Source organism: Somniosus microcephalus, chromosome 4, assembly GCF_052327205.1.
Source record: "Somniosus microcephalus isolate GS21.2 chromosome 4, FLI_Smic_1.0, whole genome shotgun sequence".
Classification (NCBI taxonomy): Eukaryota; Metazoa; Chordata; class Chondrichthyes; order Squaliformes; family Somniosidae; genus Somniosus; species Somniosus microcephalus.
The window spans coordinates 5,184,617-5,203,669 of record NC_140990.1 but is presented as its reverse complement, the minus strand read 5'-3'; the positions used below and the strand labels follow the sequence as shown (position 1 = coordinate 5,203,669).

The window sequence follows — 19,053 nt, the reverse complement described above, 5'->3', positions numbered from 1 at the left end:
CGGTGCGGGGCTTTGTTCTCCTGGTCTGGGTGCGGGGCCTGTTCCCCTGGTCTGGGTGTGGGCCTTGTTCCCCTGGTCTGGGTGCGGGCCCTGTTCCCCTGGTCTGGGTGCGGGCCCTGTTCCCCTGGTCTGGGTGCGGGGCCTGTTCCCCTGGTCTGGGTGCGGGGCCTGTTCCCCTGGTCTGGGTGCGGGCCCTGTTCCCCTGGTCTGGGTGCAGGGCCTGTTCCCCTGGTCTGGGTGCGGGCCCTGTTCCCCTGGTCTGGGTGTGGGCCCTGTTCCCCTGGTCTGGGTGCGGGGCCCTGTTCCCCTGGTCTGGGTGCGGGCCCTGTTCCCCCGGTCTGAGTGCGGGGCACTGTTCCCCTGGTCTGGGTGCGGGGCCTGTTCCCCTGGTCTGGGTGCGGGGCCTGTTCCCCTGGTCTGGGTGCGGACCCTGTTCCCCTGGTCTGGGTGTGGGCCCTGTTCCCCTGGTCTGGGTGCGGGCCCTGTTCCCCTGGTCTGGGTGCGGGCCCTGTTCCCCTGGTCTGGGTGCGGGGCCTGTTCCCCAGGTCTGGGTGTGGGGCCTGTTCCCCTTGTCTGGGTGCGGGGCCCTGTTCCCCTGGTCTGGGTGCGGGGCCTGTTCCCCTGGTCTGGGTGCGGGCCCTGTTCCCCTGGTCTGGGTGCGGGGCCTGTTCCCCTGGTCTGGGTGCGGGGCCTGTTCCCCTGGTGTGGGTGCGGGGGCCTGTTCCCCTGGTCTGGGTGCGGGGCCTGTTCCTCTGGGTGTGGGCCCTGTTCCCCTGGTCTGGGTGCGGGGCCCTGTTCCCCTGGTCTGGGTGCGGGCCCTGTTCCCCCGGTCTGAGTGCGGGGCACTGTTCCCCTGGTCTGGGTGCGGGGCCTGTTCCCCTGGTCTGGGTGCGGGGCCTGTTCCCCTGGTCTGGGTGCGGACCCTGTTCCCCTGGTCTGGGTGTGGGCCCTGTTCCCCTGGTCTGGGTGCGGGCCCTGTTCCCCTGGTCTGGGTGCGGGCCCTGTTCCCCTGGTCTGGGTGCGGGGCCTGTTCCCCAGGTCTGGGTGTGGGGCCTGTTCCCCTTGTCTGGGTGCGGGGCCCTGTTCCCCTGGTCTGGGTGCGGGGCCTGTTCCCCTGGTCTGGGTGCGGGCCCTGTTCCCCTGGTCTGGGTGCGGGGCCTGTTCCCCTGGTCTGGGTGCGGGGCCTGTTCCCCTGGTGTGGGTGCGGGGGCCTGTTCCCCTGGTCTGGGTGCGGGGCCTGTTCCTCTGGTCTGGGTGCGGGGCCTGTTCCCCTGGTCTGGGTGCGGGGCCCTGTTCCTCTGGTCTGGGTGCGGGCCCTGTTCCCCTGGTCTGGGTGCGGGCCCTGTTCCCCTGGTCTGGGTGCGGGGCCTGTTCCCCTGGTCTGGGTGCGGGGCCCTGTTCCCCTGGTCTGGGTGCGGGCCCTGTTCCCCTGGTCTGGGTGCGGGGCCTGTTCCCCTGGTCTGGGTGCGGGGCCCTGTTCCCCTGGTCTGGGTGCGGGCCCTGTTCCCCTGGTCTGGGTGCGGGGCCCTGTTCCTATGGTCTGGGTGTGGGGCCTGTTCCCCTGGTATGGGTGCGGGGCCCTGTTCCCCTGGTCTGGGTGCGGGCCCTGTTCCCCTGGTCTGGGTGCGGGCCCTGTTCCCCTGGTCTGGGTGCGGGCCCTGTTCCCCTGGTCTGGGTGCGGGGCCCTGTTCCCCTGGTCTGGGTGCGGTGCCTGTTCCCCTGGTCTGGGTGCGGGCCCTGTTCCCCTGGTCTGGGTGCGGGGCCTGTTCCCCTGGTCTGGGTGCTGGGCTTGTTCCCCTGGTCTGGGTGCGGGGCCTGTTCCCCTGGTCTGGGTGTGGGGCCCTGTTCCCCTGGTCTGGGTGCGGGCCCTGTTCCCCTGGTCTGGGTGCGGGGCCTGTTCCCCTGGTCTGGGTGCTGGGCTTGTTCCCCTGGTCTGGGTGCGGGGCCTGTTCCCCTGGTCTGGGTGCGGGGCCCTGTTCCCCTGGTCTGGGTGCGGGCCCTGTTCCCCTGGTCTGGGTGCGGTGCCTGTTCCCCTGGTCTGGGTGCTGGGCTTGTTCCCCTGGTCTGAGTGTGGGCCTGTTCCCCTGGTCTGGGTGCGGGGCCTGTTCCCCTGGTCTGGGTGCGGGGCCTGTTCCCCTGGTCTGGGTGCGGGCCCTGTTCCCCTGGTCTGGGTGCGGGCCCTGTTCACTTGGTCTGGGTGTGGGCCCTGTTCCCCTGGTCTGGGTGTGGGCCCTGTTCCCCTGGTCTGGGTGCGGGGCCCTGTTCCCCTGGTCTGGGTGCGGGGCCCTGTTCCCCTGGTCTGGGTGCGGGGCCCTGTTCCCCTGCTCTGGGTGCGGGGCCTGTTCCCCTGGTCTGGGTGCTGGCCCTGTTCCCCTGGTCTGGGTGTGGGGCCCTGTTCCCCTGGTCTGGGTGCGGGGCCCTGTTCCCCTGGTCTGGGTGCGGGGCCTGTTCCCCTGGTCTCGGTGCGGGGCTTTGTTCCCCTGGTCTGGGTGCGGGGCCTGTTCCCCTGGTCTGGGTGCGGGGCCTGTTCCCCTGGTCTGGGTGTGAGCCTTGTTCCCCTGGTCTGGGTGCGGGCCCTGTTCCCCTGGTCTGGGTGCGGGCCCTGTTCCCCTGGTCTGGGTGCGGGGCCTGTTCCCCTGGTCTGGGTGCGGGGCCTGTTCCCCTGGTCTGGGTGCGGGCCCTGTTCCCCTGGTCTGGGTGCAGGGCCTGTTCCCCTGGTCTGGGTGCGGGCCCTGTTCCCCTGGTCTGGGTGTGGGCCCTGTTCCCCTGGTCTGGGTGCGGGGCCCTGTTCCCCTGGTCTGGGTGCGGGCCCTGTTCCCCCGGTCTGAGTGCGGGGCCCTGTTCCCCTGGTCTGGGTGCGGGGCCTGTTCCCCTGGTCTGGGTGCGGGGCCTGTTCCCCTGGTCTGGGTGCGGACCCTGTTCCCCTGGTCTGGGTGCGGGCCCTGTTCCCCTGGTCTGGGTGCGGGCCCTGTTCCCCTGGTCTGGGTGCGGGCCCTGTTCCCCTGGTCTGGGTGCAGGCCCTGTTCCCCTGGTCTGGGTGTGGGCCCTGTTCCCCTGGTCTGGGTGTGGGCCCTGTTCCCCTGGTCTGGGTGCGGGGCCCTGTTCCCCTGGTCTGGGTGCGGGGCCATGTTCCCCTGGTCTGGGTGCGGGGCCCTGTTCCCCTGCTCTGGGTGCGGGGCCTGTTCCCCTGGTCTGGGTGCTGGCCCTGTTCCCCTGGTCTGGGTGTGGGGCCCTGTTCCCCTGGTCTGGGTGCGGGGCCCTGTTCCCCTGGTCTGGGTGCGGGGCCTGTTCCCCTGGTCTCGGTGCGGGGCTTTGTTCTCCTGGTCTGGGTGCGGGGCCTCTTCCCCTGGTCTGGGTGCGGGGCCTGTTCCCCTGGTCTGGGTGTGGGCCTTGTTCCCCTGGTCTGGGTGCGGGCCCTGTTCCCCTGGTCTGGGTGCGGGCCCTGTTCCCCTGGTCTGGGTGCGGGGCCTGTTCCCCTGGTCTGGGTGCGGGGCCTGTTCCCCTGGTCTGGGTGCGGGCCCTGTTCCCCTGGTCTGGGTGCAGGGCCTGTTCCCCTGGTCTGGGTGCGGGCCCTGTTCCCCTGGTCTGGGTGTGGGCCCTGTTCCCCTGGTCTGGGTGCGGGGCCCTGTTCCCCTGGTCTGGGTGCGGGCCCTGTTCCCCCGGTCTGAGTGCGGGGCACTGTTCCCCTGGTCTGGGTGCAGGGCCTGTTCCCCTGGTCTGGGTGCGGGGCCTGTTCCCCTGGTCTGGGTGCGGACCCTGTTCCCCTGGTCTGGGTGTGGGCCCTGTTCCCCTGGTCTGGGTGCGGGCCCTGTTCCCCTGGTCTGGGTGCGGGCCCTGTTCCCCTGGTCTGGGTGCGGGGCCTGTTCCCCAGGTCTGGGTGTGGGGCCTGTTCCCCTTGTCTGGGTGCGGGGCCCTGTTCCCCTGGTCTGGGTGCGGGGCCTGTTCCCCTGGTCTGGGTGCGGGCCCTGTTCCCCTGGTCTGGGTGCGGGGCCTGTTCCCCTGGTCTGGGTGCGGGGCCTGTTCCCCTGGTGTGGGTGCGGGGGCCTGTTCCCCTGGTCTGGGTGCGGGGCCTGTTCCTCTGGTCTGGGTGCGGGGCCTGTTCCCCTGGTCTGGGTGCGGGGCCCTGTTCCTCTGGTCTGGGTGCGGGCCCTGTTCCCCTGGTCTGGGTGCGGGGCCTGTTCCCCTGGTCTGGGTGCGGGGCCCTGTTCCTCTGGTCTGGGTGTGGTGCCTGTTCCCCTGGTCTGGGTGCGGGACCCTGTTCCCCTGGTCTGGGTGCGGGGCCTGTTCCTCTGTTCTGGGTGCGGGGCCTGTTCCCATGGTCTGGGTGCGGGCCCTGTTCCCCTGGTCTGGGTGCGGGGCCTGTTCCGCTGGTCTGGGTGCGGGGCCCTGTTCCCCTGGTCTGGGTGTGGGCCCTGTTCCCCTGGTCTGGGTGCGGGCCCTGTTCCCCTGGTCTGGGTGCGGGCCCTGTTCCTCCGGTCTGGGTGCGGGGCCCTGTTCCCCTGGTCTGGGTGCGGGCCCTGTTCCCCTGGTCTGGGTGCAGGCCCTGTTCCCCTGGTCTGGGTGCGGGCCCTGTTCCCCTGGTCTGGGTGCGGGCCCTGTTCCCCTGGTCTGGGTGGCAGGGTCTGTTCCCCTGGTCTGGGTGCGGGGCCCTGTTCCCCTGGTCTGGGTGCGGGGCCTGTTCCCCTGGTCTGGGTGCAGGGCCCTGTTCCCCTGGTCTGGGTGCGGGCCCTGTTCCCCTGGTCTGGGTGCGGGGCCTGTTCCCCTGGTCTGGGTGCGGGGCCCTGTTCCCCTGGTCTGGGTGCGGGCCCTGTTCCCCTGGTCTGGGTGCGGGGCCCTGTTCCTATGGTCTGGGTGTGGGGCCTGTTCCCCTGGTATGGGTGCGGGGCCCTGTTCCCCTGGTCTGGGTGCGGGCCCTGTTCCCCTGGTCTGGGTGCGGGCCCTGTTCCCCTGGTCTGGGTGCGGGCCCTGTTCCCCTGGTCTGGGTGCGGGGCCCTGTTCCCCTGGTCTGGGTGCGGTGCCTGTTCCCCTGGTCTGGGTGCGGGCCCTGTTCCCCTGGTCTGGGTGCGGGCCCTGTTCCCCTGGTCTGGGTGCGGGGCCTGTTCCCCTGGTCTGGGTGTGGGGCCCTGTTCCCCTGGTCTGGGTGCGGGCCCTGTTCCCCTGGTCTGGGTGCGGGGCCTGTTCCCCTGGTCTGGGTGCTGGGCTTGTTCCCCTGGTCTGGGTGCGGGGCCTGTTCCCCTGGTCTGGGTGCGGGGCCCTGTTCCCCTGGTCTGGGTGCGGGCCCTGTTCCCCTGGTCTGGGTGCGGTGCCTGTTCCCCTGGTCTGGGTGCTGGGCTTGTTCCCCTGGTCTGAGTGTGGGCCTGTTCCCCTGGTCTGGGTGCGGGGCCTGTTCCCCTGGTCTGGGTGCGGGGCCTGTTCCCCTGGTCTGGGTGCGGGCCCTGTTCCCCTGGTCTGGGTGCGGGCCCTGTTCACTTGGTCTGGGTGTGGGCCCTGTTCCCCTGGTCTGGGTGTGGGGCCTGTTCCCCTGGTCTGGGTGCGGGGCCCTGTTCCCCTGGTCTGGGTGCGGGGCCCTGTTCCCCTGGTCTGGGTGCGGGGCCCTGTTCCCCTGCTCTGGGTGCGGGGCCTGTTCCCCTGGTCTGGGTGCTGGCCCTGTTCCCCTGGTCTGGGTGTGGGGCCCTGTTCCCCTGGTCTGGGTGCGGGGCCCTGTTCCCCTGGTCTGGGTGCGGGGCCTGTTCCCCTGGTCTCGGTGCGGGGCTTTGTTCCCCTGGTCTGGGTGCGGGGCCTGTTCCCCTGGTCTGGGTGCGGGGCCTGTTCCCCTGGTCTGGGTGTGGGCCTTGTTCCCCTGGTCTGGGTGCGGGCCCTGTTCCCCTGGTCTGGGTGCGGGCCCTGTTCCCCTGGTCTGGGTGCGGGGCCTGTTCCCCTGGTCTGGGTGCGGGGCCTGTTCCCCTGGTCTGGGTGCGGGCCCTGTTCCCCTGGTCTGGGTGCAGGGCCTGTTCCCCTGGTCTGGGTGCGGGCCCTGTTCCCCTGGTCTGGGTGTGGGCCCTGTTCCCCTGGTCTGGGTGCGGGGCCCTGTTCCCCTGGTCTGGGTGCGGGCCCTGTTCCCCCGGTCTGAGTGCGGGGCCCTGTTCCCCTGGTCTGGGTGCGGGGCCTGTTCCCCTGGTCTGGGTGCGGGGCCTGTTCCCCTGGTCTGGGTGCGGACCCTGTTCCCCTGGTCTGGGTGCGGGCCCTGTTCCCCTGGTCTGGGTGCGGGCCCTGTTCCCCTGGTCTGGGTGCGGGCCCTGTTCCCCTGGTCTGGGTGCGGGCCCTGTTCCCCTGGTCTGGGTGTGGGCCCTGTTCCCCTGGTCTGGGTGTGGGCCCTGTTCCCCTGGTCTGGGTGCGGGGCCCTGTTCCCCTGGTCTGGGTGCGGGGCCATGTTCCCCTGGTCTGGGTGCGGGGCCCTGTTCCCCTGCTCTGGGTGCGGGGCCTGTTCCCCTGGTCTGGGTGCTGGCCCTGTTCCCCTGGTCTGGGTGTGGGGCCCTGTTCCCCTGGTCTGGGTGCGGGGCCCTGTTCCCCTGGTCTGGGTGCGGGGCCTGTTCCCCTGGTCTCGGTGCGGGGCTTTGTTCTCCTGGTCTGGGTGCGGGGCCTGTTCCCCTGGTCTGGGTGCGGGGCCTGTTCCCCTGGTCTGGGTGTGGGCCTTGTTCCCCTGGTCTGGGTGCGGGCCCTGTTCCCCTGGTCTGGGTGCGGGCCCTGTTCCCCTGGTCTGGGTGCGGGGCCTGTTCCCCTGGTCTGGGTGCGGGGCCTGTTCCCCTGGTCTGGGTGCGGGCCCTGTTCCCCTGGTCTGGGTGCAGGGCCTGTTCCCCTGGTCTGGGTGCGGGCCCTGTTCCCCTGGTCTGGGTGTGGGCCCTGTTCCCCTGGTCTGGGTGCGGGGCCCTGTTCCCCTGGTCTGGGTGCGGGCCCTGTTCCCCCGGTCTGAGTGTGGGTCACTGTTCCCCTGGTCTGGGTGCGGGGCCTGTTCCCCTGGTCTGGGTGCGGGGCCTGTTCCCCTGGTCTGGGTGCGGACCCTGTTCCCCTGGTCTGGGTGTGGGCCCTGTTCCCCTGGTCTGGGTGCGGGCCCTGTTCCCCTGGTCTGGGTGCGGGCCCTGTTCCCCTGGTCTGGGTGCGGGGCCTGTTCCCCAGGTCTGGGTGTGGGGCCTGTTCCCCTTGTCTGGGTGCGGGGCCCTGTTCCCCTGGTCTGGGTGCGGGGCCTGTTCCCCTGGTCTGGGTGCGGGCCCTGTTCCCCTGGTCTGGGTGCGGGGCCTGTTCCCCTGGTCTGGGTGCGGGGCCTGTTCCCCTGGTGTGGGTGCGGGGGCCTGTTCCCCTGGTCTGGGTGCGGGGCCTGTTCCTCTGGTCTGGGTGCGGGGCCTGTTCCCCTGGTCTGGGTGCGGGGCCCTGTTCCTCTGGTCTGGGTGCGGGCCCTGTTCCCCTGGTCTGGGTGCGGGGCCTGTTCCCCTGGTCTGGGTGCGGGGCCCTGTTCCTCTGGTCTGGGTGTGGGGCCTGTTCCCCTGGTCTGGGTGCGGGACCCTGTTCCCCTGGTCTGGGTGCGGGGCCTGTTCCTCTGGTCTGGGTGCGGGGCCTGTTCCCATGGTCTGGGTGCGGGCCCTGTTCCCCTGGTCTGGGTGCGGGGCCTGTTCCGCTGGTCTGGGTGCGGGGCCCTGTTCCCCTGGTCTGGGTGTGGGCCCTGTTCCCCTGGTCTGGGTGCGGGCCCTGTTCCCCTGGTCTGGGTGCGGGCCCTGTTCCTCCGGTCTGGGTGCGGGGCCCTGTTCCCCTGGTCTGGGTGCGGGCCCTGTTCCCCTGGTCTGGGTGCAGGCCCTGTTCCCCTGGTCTGGGTGCGGGCCCTGTTCCCCTGGTCTGGGTGCGGGGCCTGTTCCCCTGGTCTGGGTGCGGGGCCCTGTTCCCCTGGTCTGGGTGTGGGCCCTGTTCCCCTGGTCTGGGTGCGGGGCCTGTTCCCCTGGTCTGGGTGTGGGGCCTGTTCCCCTGGTCTGGGTGCGGGGCCCTGTTCCCCTGGTCTGGGTGCGGGGCCTGTTCCCCTGGTCTGGGTGCGGGGCCTGTTCCCCTGGTCTGGGTGCGGACCCTGTTCCCCTGGTCTGGGTGCGGGCCCTGTTCCCCTGGTCTGGGTGCGGGCCCTGTTCCCCTGGTCTGGGTGCGGGCCCTGTTCCCCTGGTCTGGGTGTGGGCCCTGTTCCCCTGGTCTGGGTGTGGGCCCTGTTCCCCTGGTCTGGGTGCGGGGCCCTGTTCCCCTGGTCTGGGTGCGGGGCCATGTTCCCCTGGTCTGGGTGCGGGGCCCTGTTCCCCTGCTCTGGGTGCGGGGCCTGTTCCCCTGGTCTGGGTGCTGGCCCTGTTCCCCTGGTCTGGGTGTGGGGCCCTGTTCCCCTGGTCTGGGTGCGGGGCCCTGTTCCCCTGGTCTGGGTGCGGGGCCTGTTCCCCTGGTCTCGGTGCGGGGCTTTGTTCTCCTGGTCTGGGTGCGGGGCCTGTTCCCCTGGTCTGGGTGCGGGGCCTGTTCCCCTGGTCTGGGTGTGGGCCTTGTTCCCCTGGTCTGGGTGCGGGCCCTGTTCCCCTGGTCTGGGTGCGGGCCCTGTTCCCCTGGTCTGGGTGCGGGGCCTGTTCCCCTGGTCTGGGTGCGGGGCCTGTTCCCCTGGTCTGGGTGCGGGCCCTGTTCCCCTGGTCTGGGTGCAGGGCCTGTTCCCCTGGTCTGGGTGCAGGCCCTGTTCCCCTGGTCTGGCTGTGGGCCCTGTTCCCCTGGTCTGGGTGCGGGGCCCTGTTCCCCTGGTCTGGGTGCGGGCCCTGTTCCCCCGGTCTGAGTGCGGGGCACTGTTCCCCTGGTCTGGGTGCGGGGCCTGTTCCCCTGGTCTGGGTGCGGGGCCTGTTCCCCTGGTCTGGGTGCGGACCCTGTTCCCCTGGTCTGGGTGTGGGCCCTGTTCCCCTGGTCTGGGTGCGGGCCCTGTTCCCCTGGTCTGGGTGCGGGCCCTGTTCCCCTGGTCTGGGTGCGGGGCCTGTTCCCCAGGTCTGGGTGTGGGGCCTGTTCCCCTTGTCTGGGTGCGGGGCCCTGTTCCCCTGGTCTGGGTGCGGGGCCTGTTCCCCTGGTCTGGGTGCGGGCCCTGTTCCCCTGGTCTGGGTGCGGGGCCTGTTCCCCTGGTCTGGGTGCGGGGCCTGTTCCCCTGGTGTGGGTGCGGGGGCCTGTTCCCCTGGTCTGGGTGCGGGGCCTGTTCCTCTGGTCTGGGTGCGGGGCCTGTTCCCCTGGTCTGGGTGCGGGGCCCTGTTCCTCTGGTCTGGGTGCGGGCCCTGTTCCCCTGGTCTGGGTGCGGGGCCTGTTCCCCTGGTCTGGGTGCGGGGCCCTGTTCCTCTGGTCTGGGTGTGGGGCCTGTTCCCCTGGTCTGGGTGCGGGACCCTGTTCCCCTGGTCTGGGTGCGGGGCCTGTTCCTCTGGTCTGGGTGCGGGGCCTGTTCCCATGGTCTGGGTGCGGGCCCTGTTCCCCTGGTCTGGGTGCGGGGCCTGTTCCGCTGGTCTGGGTGCGGGGCCCTGTTCCCCTGGTCTGGGTGTGGGCCCTGTTCCCCTGGTCTGGGTGCGGGCCCTGTTCCCCTGGTCTGGGTGCGGGCCCTGTTCCTCCGGTCTGGGTGCGGGGCCCTGTTCCCCTGGTCTGGGTGCGGGCCCTGTTCCCCTGGTCTGGGTGCAGGCCCTGTTCCCCTGGTCTGGGTGCGGGCCCTGTTCCCCTGGTCTGGGTGCGGGGCCTGTTCCCCTGGTCTGGGTGCGGGGCCCTGTTCCCCTGGTCTGGGTGTGGGCCCTGTTCCCCTGGTCTGGGTGCGGGGCCCTGTTCCCCTGGTCTGGGTGTGGGGCCTGTTCCCCTGGTCTGGGTGCGGGGCCCTGTTCCCCTGGTCTGGGTGCGGGGCCTGTTCCCCTGGTCTGGGTGCGGGGCCTGTTCCCCTGGTCTGGGTGCGTGGCCCTGTTCCCCTGGTCTGGGTGTGGTGCCTGTTCCCCTGGTCTGGGTGTGGGGCCTGTTCCCCTGGTCTGGGTGTGGGCCCTGTTCCCCTGGTCTGTTTGTGAGGCCTGTTCCCCTGGTCTGGGTGCGGGCCCTGTTCCCCTGGTCTGGGTGCGGGGCCTGTTCCCCTGGTCTGGGTGCGGGGCCTGTTCCCCTGGCCTGGGTGCGGGGCCTGTTCCCCTCGTCTGGGTGCGGGGCCCTGTTCCCCTGGTCTGGGTGCGGGGCCCTGTTCCCCTGGTCTGGGTGCGGGGCCCTCTTCCCCTGGTCAGGGTGCGGGGCCCTGTTCCTCTGGTCTGGGTGCGGGCCCTGTTCCCCTGGTCTGGGTGCGGGCCCTGTTCCCCTGGTCTGGGTGCGGGGCCTGTTCCCCTGGTCTGGGTGTGGGCCCTGTTCCCCTGGTCCGGGTGCGGGGCCTGTTCCCCTGGTCTTGGTGCGGGGCCCTGTTCCCCTGGTCTGGGTGTGGGGCCTGTTCCCCTGGTATGGGTGCGGGGCCTGTTCCCCTGGTCTGGGTGCGGGGCCTGTTCCCCTGGTCTGGGTGCGGGGCCTGTTCCCCTGGTCTGGGTGTGGGCCCTGTTCCCCTGGTCTGGGTGCGGGGCCTGTTCCCCTGGTCTGGGTGCGGGGCCCTGTTCCCCTGGTCTGGGTGCGGGCCCTGTTCCTCTGGTCTGGGTGCGGGCCCTGTTCCCCTGGTCTGGGTGCGGGCCCTGTTCCCCTGGTCTGGGTGCGGGGACCTGTTCCCCTGGTCTGGGTGCGGGCCCTGTTCCCCTGGTCTGGGTGCGGGGCCCTGTTCCCCTGGTCTGGGTGCGGGGCCCTGTTCCCCTGGTCTGGGTGCGGGCCCTGTTCCCCTGGTCTGGGTGCGGGGCCCTGTTCCCCTGGTCTGGGTGCGGGGCCTGTTCCCCTGGTCTGGGTGCGGGGCCTGTTCCCCTGGTCTGGGTGCGGGCCGTGTTCCCCTGGTCTGGGTGCGGGCCCTGTTCCCCTGGTCTGGGTGTGGGCCCTGTTCCCCTGGTCTGGGTGCGGGCCCTGTTCCCCTGATCTGGGTGCGGGGCCCTGTTCCCCTGGTCTGGGTGCGGGCCCTGTTCCCCTGGTCCGGGTGCGAGGCCTGTTCCCCTGGTCTGGGTGCGGGCCCTGTTCCCCTGGTCTGGGTGCGGGGCCTGTTCCCCTGGTCTGGGTGCGGGGCCCTGTTCCCCTGGTCTGGGTGTGGGGCCTGTTCCTCTGGTCTGGGTGCGGGGCCTGTTCCCCTGGTCTGGGTGCGGGCCCTGTTCCCCTGGTCTGGGTGCGGGGCCTGTTCCACTGGTCTGGGTGCGGGGCCTGTTCCCCTGGTCTGGGTGCGGGGCCCTGTTCCCCTGGTCTGGGTGCGGGGCCTGTTCCCCTGGTCTGGGTGCGGGGCCTGTTCCCCTGGTCTGGGTGCGGGGCCCTGTTCCCCTGGTCTTGGTGCGGGGCCTGTTCCCCTGGTCTGGGTGTGGGCCCTGTTCCCCTGGTCTGCGTGTGAGGCCTGTTCCCCTGGTCTGGGAGCGGGCCCTGTTCCCCTGGTCTGGGTATGGGCCCTGTTCCCCTGGTCTGGGTGTGAGGCCTGTTCCCCTGGTCTGGGTGCGGGCCCTGTTCCCCTGGTCTAGGTGCGGGCCCTGTTCCCCTGGTCTGGGTGTGGGCCCTGTTCCCCTGGTCTGGGTGCGGGGCCCTGTTCCCCTGGTCTGGGTGCGGGGCTTGTTCCCCTGGTCTGGGTGCGGGGCCTGTTCCCCTGGTCTGGGTGCGGGGCCCTGTTCCCCTGGTCTGGGTGGGAGGCCTGTTCCCCTGGTCTGGGTGCGGGCCCTGTTCCTCTGGTCTGGGTGCGGGGCCTTTTCCCCTGGTCTGGGTGCGAGGCCTGTTCCCCTGGCCTGGGTGCGGGGCCTGTTCCCCTGGTCAGGGTGCGGGGCCTGTTCCCCTGGTCCGGGTGCGGGGCCTGTTCCCCTGGTCCGGGTGGGGGGCCTGTTCCCCTGGTCTGGGTGCGGGGCCTGTTCCCCTGGTCTGGGTGCGGGACTGTTCCCCTGGTCTGGGTGCCTGGCCTGTTCCCCTGGTCCGGGTGCGGGGCCTGTTCCCCTGGCCCGGGTGCGGGGCCTGTTCCCCTGGTCTGGGTGCGGGGCCTGTTCCCCTGGTCTGGGTGCGGGGCCCTGTTCCCCTGGTCTGGGTGCGGGGCCCTGTTCCCCTGGTCTGGGTGCGGGCCCTGTTCCCCTGGTCTGGGTGCGGGCCCTGTTCCCCTGGTCTGGGTGCGGGGCCTGTTCCCCTGGTCTGGGTGCGGGCCCTGTTCCCCTGGTCTAGGTGCGGGGCCCTGTTCCCCTGGTCTGGGTGCGGGGCCTGCTCCCCTGGTCTGGGTGTGGGTCCTGTTCCCCTGGTCTGGGTGAGGGCTCTGTTCCCCTGGTCTGGGTGCGGGGCCTGTTCCCCTGGTCTGGGTGCGGGGCCCTGTTCCTCTGGTCCGGGTGTGGGGCCCTGTTCCCCTGGTCTGGGTGCGGGGCCTGTTCCCCTGGTCTGGGTGCGGGGCCCTGTTCCCCTGGTCTGGGTGTGGGGCCTGTTCCCCTGGTCTGGGTGCGGGGCCCTGATCCCCTGGTCTGGGTGCAGGGCCCTGTTCCCCTGGTCTGGGTGCGGGCCCTGTTCCCCTGGTCTGGGTGCGGGCCCTGTTCCCCTGGTCTGGGTGCGGGGCTTGTTCCCCTGGTCTGGGTGCGGTGCCTGTTCCCCTGGTCTGGGTGCGGGCCCTGTTCCCCTGGTCTGGGTGCGGGGCCCTGTTCCCCTGGTCTGGGTGCGGGCCCTGTTCCCCTGGTCTGGGTGCGGGGCCCTGTTCCCCTGGTCTGGGTGCGGGGCCCTGTTCCCCTGGTCTGGGTGCGGGCCCTGTTCCCCTGGTCTGGGTGCGGGGCCCTGTTCCCCTGGTCTGGGTGCGGGGCCTGTTCCCCTGGTCTGGGTGCGGGGCCTGTTCCCCTGGTCTGGGTGCGGGCCCTGTTCCCCTGGTATGGGTGCGGGCCCTGTTCCCCTGGTCTGGGTGTGGGCCCTGTTCCCCTGGTCTGGGTGCGGGCCCTGTTCCCCTGGTCTGGGTGCGGGGCCCTGTTCCCCTGGTCTGGGTGCGGGCCCTGTTCCCCTGGTCTGGGTGCGGGCCCTGTTCCCCTGGTCTGGGTGCGGGCCCTGTTCCCCTGGTCTGGGTGCGGGTCCTGTTCCCCTGGTCTGGGTGCGGGGCCTGTTCCCCTGGTCTGGGTGCGGGCCCTGTTCCCCTGGTCTGGGTGCGGGGCCTGTTCCCCTGGTCTGGGTGCGGTGCCCTGTTCCCCTGGTCCGGGTGTGGGGCCCTGTTCCCCTGGTCTGGGTGCGGGGCCCTGTTCCCCTGGTCTGGGTGTGGGGCCTGTTCCCCTGGTCTGGGTGCGGGGCCCTGTTCCCCTGGTCTGGCTGCGGGCCCTGTTCCTCTGGTCTGGGTGCGGGCCCTGTTCCCCTGGTCTGGGTGCGGGCCCTGTTCCCCTGGTCTGGGTGCGGGGCCCTGTTCCCCTGGTCTGGGTGCGGGCCCTGTTCCCCTGGTCTGGGTGCGGGGCCCTGTTCCCCTGGTCTGGGTGCGGGGCCCTGTTCCCCTGGTCTGGGTGCGGGCCCTGTTCCCCTGGTTTGGGTGCGGGGCCCTGTTCCCCTGGTCTGGGTGCGGGGCCTGTTCCCCTGGTCTGGGTGCGGGGCCTGTTCCCCTGGTCTGGGTGCGGGCCGTGTTCCCCTTGTCTGGGTGCGGGCCCTGTTCCCCTGGTCTGGGTGCGGGCCCTGTTCCCCTGGTCTGGGTGCGGGCCCTGTTCCCCTGATCTGGGTGCGGGGCCCTGTTCCCCTGGTCTGGGTGCGGGCCCTGTTCCCCTGGTCCGGGTGCGGGGCCTGTTCCTCTGGTCTGGGATGCGGGGCCTGTTCCCCTGGTCTGGGTGCGGGCCCTGTTCCCCTGGTCTGGGTGCGGGGCCCTGTTCCCCTGGTCTGGGTGTGGGGCCTGTTCCTCTGGTCTGGGTGCGGGGCCTGTTCCCCTGGTCTGGGTGCGGGCCCTGTTCCCCTGGTCTGGGGGTGGGGCCTGTTCCACTGGTCTGGGTGCGGGGCCCTGTTCCCCTGGTCTTGGTGCGGGGCCTGTTCCCCTGGTCTGGGTGTGGGCCCTGTTCCCCTGGTCTGGGTGCGAGGCCTGTTCCCCTGGTCTGGGTGCGGGGCCCTGTTCCCCTGGTCTTGGTGCGGGGCCTGTTCCCCTGGTCTGGGTGTGGGCCCTGTTCCCCTGGTCTGGGTGCGGGGCCCTGTTCCCCTGGTCTGGGTGCGGGCCCTGTTCCCCTGGTCTGGGTGCGGGGCCTGTTCCCCTGGTCTGGGTGCGGGGCCCTGTTCCCCTGGTCTGGGTGTGGGGCCCTGTTCCCCTGGTCTGGGTGGCAGGGCCTGTTCCCCTGGTCTGGGTGCGGGGCCCTGTTCCCCTGGTCTAGGTGCGGGGCCTGTTCCCCTGGTCTGGGTGCGGGGCCCTGTTCCCCTGGTCTGGGTGCGGGCCCTGTTCCCCTGGTCTGGGTGCGGGGCCTGTTCCCCTGGTCTGGGTGCGGGGCCCTGTTCCCCTGGTCTGGGTGCGGGCCCTGTTCCCCTGGTCTGGGTGCGGGGCCCTGTTCCTATGGTCTGGGTGTGGGGCCTGTTCCCCTGGTATGGGTGCGGGGCCCTGTTCCCCTGGTCTGGGTGCGGGCCCTGTTCCCCTGGTCTGGGTGCGGGCCCTGTTCCCCTGGTCTGGGTGCGGGCCCTGTTCCCCTGGTCTGGGTGCGGGGCCCTGTTCCCCTGGTCTGGGTGCGGTGCCTGTTCCCCTGGTCTGGGTGTGGGCCCTGTTCCCCTGGTCTGGGTGCGGGGCCTGTTCCCCTGGTCTGGGTGCTGGGCTTGTTCCCCTGGTCTGGGTGCGGGGCCTGTTCCCCTGGTCTGGGTGTGGGGCCCTGTTCCCCTGGTCTGGGTGCGGGCCCTGTTCCCCTGGTCTGGGTGCGGGGCCTGTTCCCCTGGTCTGGGTGCTGGGCTTGTTCCCCTGGTCTGGGTGCGCGGCCTGTTCCCCTGGTCTGGGTGCGGGGCCCTGTTCCCCTGGTCTGGGTGCGGGCCCTGTTCCCCTGGTCTGGGTGCGGGGCCTGTTCCCCTGGTCTGGGTGCTGGGCTTGTTCCCCTGGTCTGAGTGTGGGCCTGTTCCCCTGGTCTGGGTGCGGGGCCTGTTCCCCTGGTCTGGGTGCGGGCCCTGTTCCCCTGGTCTGGGTGCGGGCCCTGTTCCCCTGGTCTGGGTGTGGGCCCTGTTCCCCTGGTCTGGGTGTGGGCCCTGTTCCCCTGGTCTGGGTGCAGGGCCCTGTTCCCCTGGTCTGGGTGCGGGGCCCTGTTCCCCTGGTCTGGGTGCGGGGCCCTGTTCCCCTGGTCTGGGTGCGGGGCCTGTTCCCCTGGTCTGGGTGCTGGCCCTGTTCCCCTGGTCTGGGTGTGGGGCCCTGTTCCCCTGGTCTGGGTGCGGGGCCCTGTTCCCCTGGTCTGGGTGCGGGGCCTGTTCCCCTGGTCTCGGTACGGGGCTTTGTTCCCCTGGTCTGGGTGCGGGGCCTGTTCCCCTGGTCTGGGTGCGGGGCCTGTTCCCCTGGTCTGGGTGTGGGCCTTGTTCCCCTGGTCTGGGTGCGGGCCCTGTTCCCCTGGTCTGGGTGCGGGCCCTGTTCCCCTGGTCTGGGTGCGGGGCCTGTTCCCCTGGTCTGGGTGCGGGGCCTGTTCCCCTGGTCTGGGTGCGGGCCCTGTTCCCCTGGTCTGGGTGCGGGGCCTGTTCCCCTGGTCTGGGTGCGGGCCCTGTTCCACTGGTCTGGGTGTGGGCCCTGTTCCCCTGGTCTGGGTGCGGGGCCCTGTTCCCCTGGTCTGGGTGCGGGCCCTGTTCCCCCGGTCTGGGTGCGGGGCCCTGTTCCCCTGGTCTGGGTGCGGGGCCTGTTCCCCTGGTCTGGGTGCGGGGCCTGTTCCCCTGGTCTGGGTGCGGACCCTGTTCCCCTGGTCTGGGTGCGGGCCCTGTTCCCCTGGTCTGGGTGCGGGCCCTGTTCCCCTGGTCTGGGTGCGGGGCTTGTTCCCCTGGTCTGGGTGCGGTGCCTGTTCCCCTGGTCTGGGTGCGGGCCCTGTTCCCCTGGTCTGGGTGCGGGGCCCTGTTCCCCTGGTCTGGGTGCGGGGCCCTGTTCCCCTGGTCTGGGTGCGGGCCCTGTTCCCCTGGTCTGGGTGCGGGGCCCTGTTCCCCTGGTCTGGGTGCGGGGCCCTGTTCCCCTGGTCTGGGTGCGGGCCCTGTTCCCCTGGTCTGGGTGCGGGGCCCTGTTCCCCTGGTCTGGGTGCGGGGCCTGTTCCCCTGGTCTGGGTGCGGGGCCTGTTCCCCTGGTCTGGGTGCGGGCCCTGTTCCCCTGGTATGGGTGCGGGCCCTGTTCCCCTGGTCTGGGTGTGGGCCCTGTTCCCCTGGTCTGGGTGCGGGCCCTGTTCCCCTGGTCTGGGTGCGGGGCCCTGTTCCCCTGGTCTGGGTGCGGGCCCTGTTCCCCTGGTCTGGGTGCGGGCCCTGTTCCCCTGGTCTGGGTGCGGGCCCTGTTCCCCTGGTCTGGGTGCGGGCCCTGTTCCCCTGGTCTGGGTGCGGGGCCTGTTCCCCTGGTCTGGGTGCGGGCCCTGTTCCCCTGGTCTGGGTGCGGGGCCTGTTCCCCTGGTCTGGGTGCGGTGCCCTGTTCCCCTGGTCCGGGTGTGGGGCCCTGTTCCCCTGGTCTGGGTGCGGGGCCCTGTTCCCCTGGTCTGGGTGTGGGGCCTGTTCCCCTGGTCTGGGTGCGGGGCCCTGTTCCCCTGGTCTGGGTGCGGGCCCTGTTCCTCTGGTCTGGGTGCGGGCCCTGTTCCCCTGGTCTGGGTGCGGGCCCTGTTCCCCTGGTCTGGGTGCGGGGCCCTGTTCCCCTGGTCTGGGTGCGGGCCCTGTTCCCCTGGTCTGGGTGCGGGGCCCTGTTCCCCTGGTCTGGGTGCGGGGCCCTGTTCCCCTGGTCTGGGTGCGGGCCCTGTTCCCCTGGTCTGGGTGCGGGGCCCTGTTCCCCTGGTCTGGGTGCGGGGCCTGTTCCCCTGGTCTGGGTGCGGGGCCTGTTCCCCTGGTCTGGGTGCGGGCCGTGTTCCCCTTGTCTGGGTGCGGGCCCTGTTCCCCTGGTCTGGGTGCGGGCCCTGTTCCCCTGGTCTGGGTGCGGGCCCTGTTCCCCTGATCTGGGTGCGGGGCCCTGTTCCCCTGGTCTGGGTGCGGGCCCTGTTCCCCTGGTCGGGTGCGGGGCCTGTTCCTCTGGTCTGGGATGCGGGGCCTGTTCCCCTGGTCTGGGTGCGGGCCCTGTTCCCCTGGTCTGGGTGCGGGGCCCTGTTCCCCTGGTCTGGGTGTGGGGCCTGTTCCTCTGGTCTGGGTGCGGGGCCTGTTCCCCTGGTCTGGGTGCGGGCCCTGTTCCCCTGGTCTGGGGGTGGGGCCTGTTCCACTGGTCTGGGTGCGGGGCCCTGTTCCCCTGGTCTTGGTGCGGGGCCTGTTCCCCTGGTCTGGGTGTGGGCCCTGTTCCCCTGGTCTGGGTGCGAGGCCTGTTCCCCTGGTCTGGGTGCGGGGCCCTGTTCCCCTGGTCGTGGTGCGGGGCCTGTTCCCCTGGTCTGGGTGTGGGCCCTGTTCCCCTGGTCTGGGTGCGGGGCCCTGTTCCCCTGGTCTGGGTGCGGGCCCTGTTCCCCTGGTCTGGGTGCGGGGCCTGTTCCCCTGGTCTGGGTGCGGGGCCCTGTTCCCCTGGTCTGGGTGTGGGGCCCTGTTCCCCTGGTCTGGGTGGCAGGGCCTGTTCCCCTGGTCTGGGTGCGGGGCCCTGTTCCCCTGGTCTGGGTGCGGGGCCTGTTCCCCTGGTCTGGGTGCGGGGCCCTGTTCCCCTGGTCTGGGTGCGGGCCCTGTTCCCCTGGTCTGGGTGCGGGGCCTGTTCCCCTGGTCTGGGTGCGGGGCCCTGTTCCCCTGGTCTGGGTGCGGGCCCTGTTCCCCTGGTCTGGGTGCGGGGCCCTGTTCCTATGGTCTGGGTGTGGGGCCTGTTCCCCTGGTATGGGTGCGGGGCCCTGTTCCCCTGGTCTGGGTGCGGGCCCTGTTCCCCTGGTCTGGGTGCGGGCCCTGTTCCCCTGGTCTGGGTGCGGGCCCTGTTCCCCTGGTCTGGGTGCGGGGCCCTGTTCCCCTGGTCTGGGTGCGGGGCCTGTTCCCCTGGTCTGGGTGCGGGCCCTGTTCCCCTGGTCTGGGTGCGGGGCCTGTTCCCCTGGTCTGGGTGCTGGGCCTTGTTCCCCTGGTCTGGGTGCGGGGCCTGTTCCCCTGGTCTGGGTGTGGGGCCCTGTTCCCCTGGTCTGGGTGCGGGCCCTGTTCCGCTGGTCTGGGTGCGGGGCCTGTTCCCCTGGTCTGGGTGCTGGGCTTGTTCCCCTGGTCTGGGTGCGCGGCCTGTTCCCCTGGTCTGGGTGCGGGGCCCTGTTCCCCTGGTCTGGGTGCGGGCCCTGTTCCCCTGGTCTGGGTGCGGGGCCTGTTCCCCTGGTCTGGGTGCTGGGCTTGTTCCCCTGGTCTGAGTGTGGGCCTGTTCCCCTGGTCTGGGTGCGGGGCCTGTTCCCCTGGTCTGGGTGCGGGCCCTGTTCCCCTGGTCTGGGTGCGGGCCCTGTTCCCCTGGTCTGGGTGTGGGCCCTGTTCCCCTGGTCTGGGTGTGGGCCCTGTTCCCCTGGTCTGGGTGCAGGGCCCTGTTCCCCTGGTCTGGGTGCGGGGCCCTGTTCCCCTGGTCTGGGTGCGGGGCCCTGTTCCCCTGGTCTGGGTGCGGGGCCTGTTCCCCTGGTCTGGGTGCTGGCCCTGTTCCCCTGGTCTGGGTGTGGGGCCCTGTTCCCCTGGTCTGGGTGCGGGGCCCTGTTCCCCTGGTCTGGGTGCGGGGCCTGTTCCCCTGGTCTCGGTACGGGGCTTTGTTCCCCTGGTCTGGGTGCGGGGCCTGTTCCCCTGGTCTGGGTGCGGGGCCTGTTCCCCTGGTCTGGGTGTGGGCCTTGTTCCACTGGTCTGGGTGCGGGCCCTGTTCCCCTGGTCTGGGTGCGGGCCCTGTTCCCCTGGTCTGGGTGCGGGGCCTGTTCCCCT

At 71.8% G+C, this 19,053-nt stretch overlaps 1 protein-coding gene across 1 annotated transcript in view; it reads left to right on the top strand.

Annotated features, from left to right (window-relative positions):
- cirop (ciliated left-right organizer metallopeptidase) overlaps window positions 1-19,053 on the top strand; it is a 197,649-nt gene that overhangs the window by 162,446 nt on the left and 16,150 nt on the right. The window lies entirely within an intron of this gene.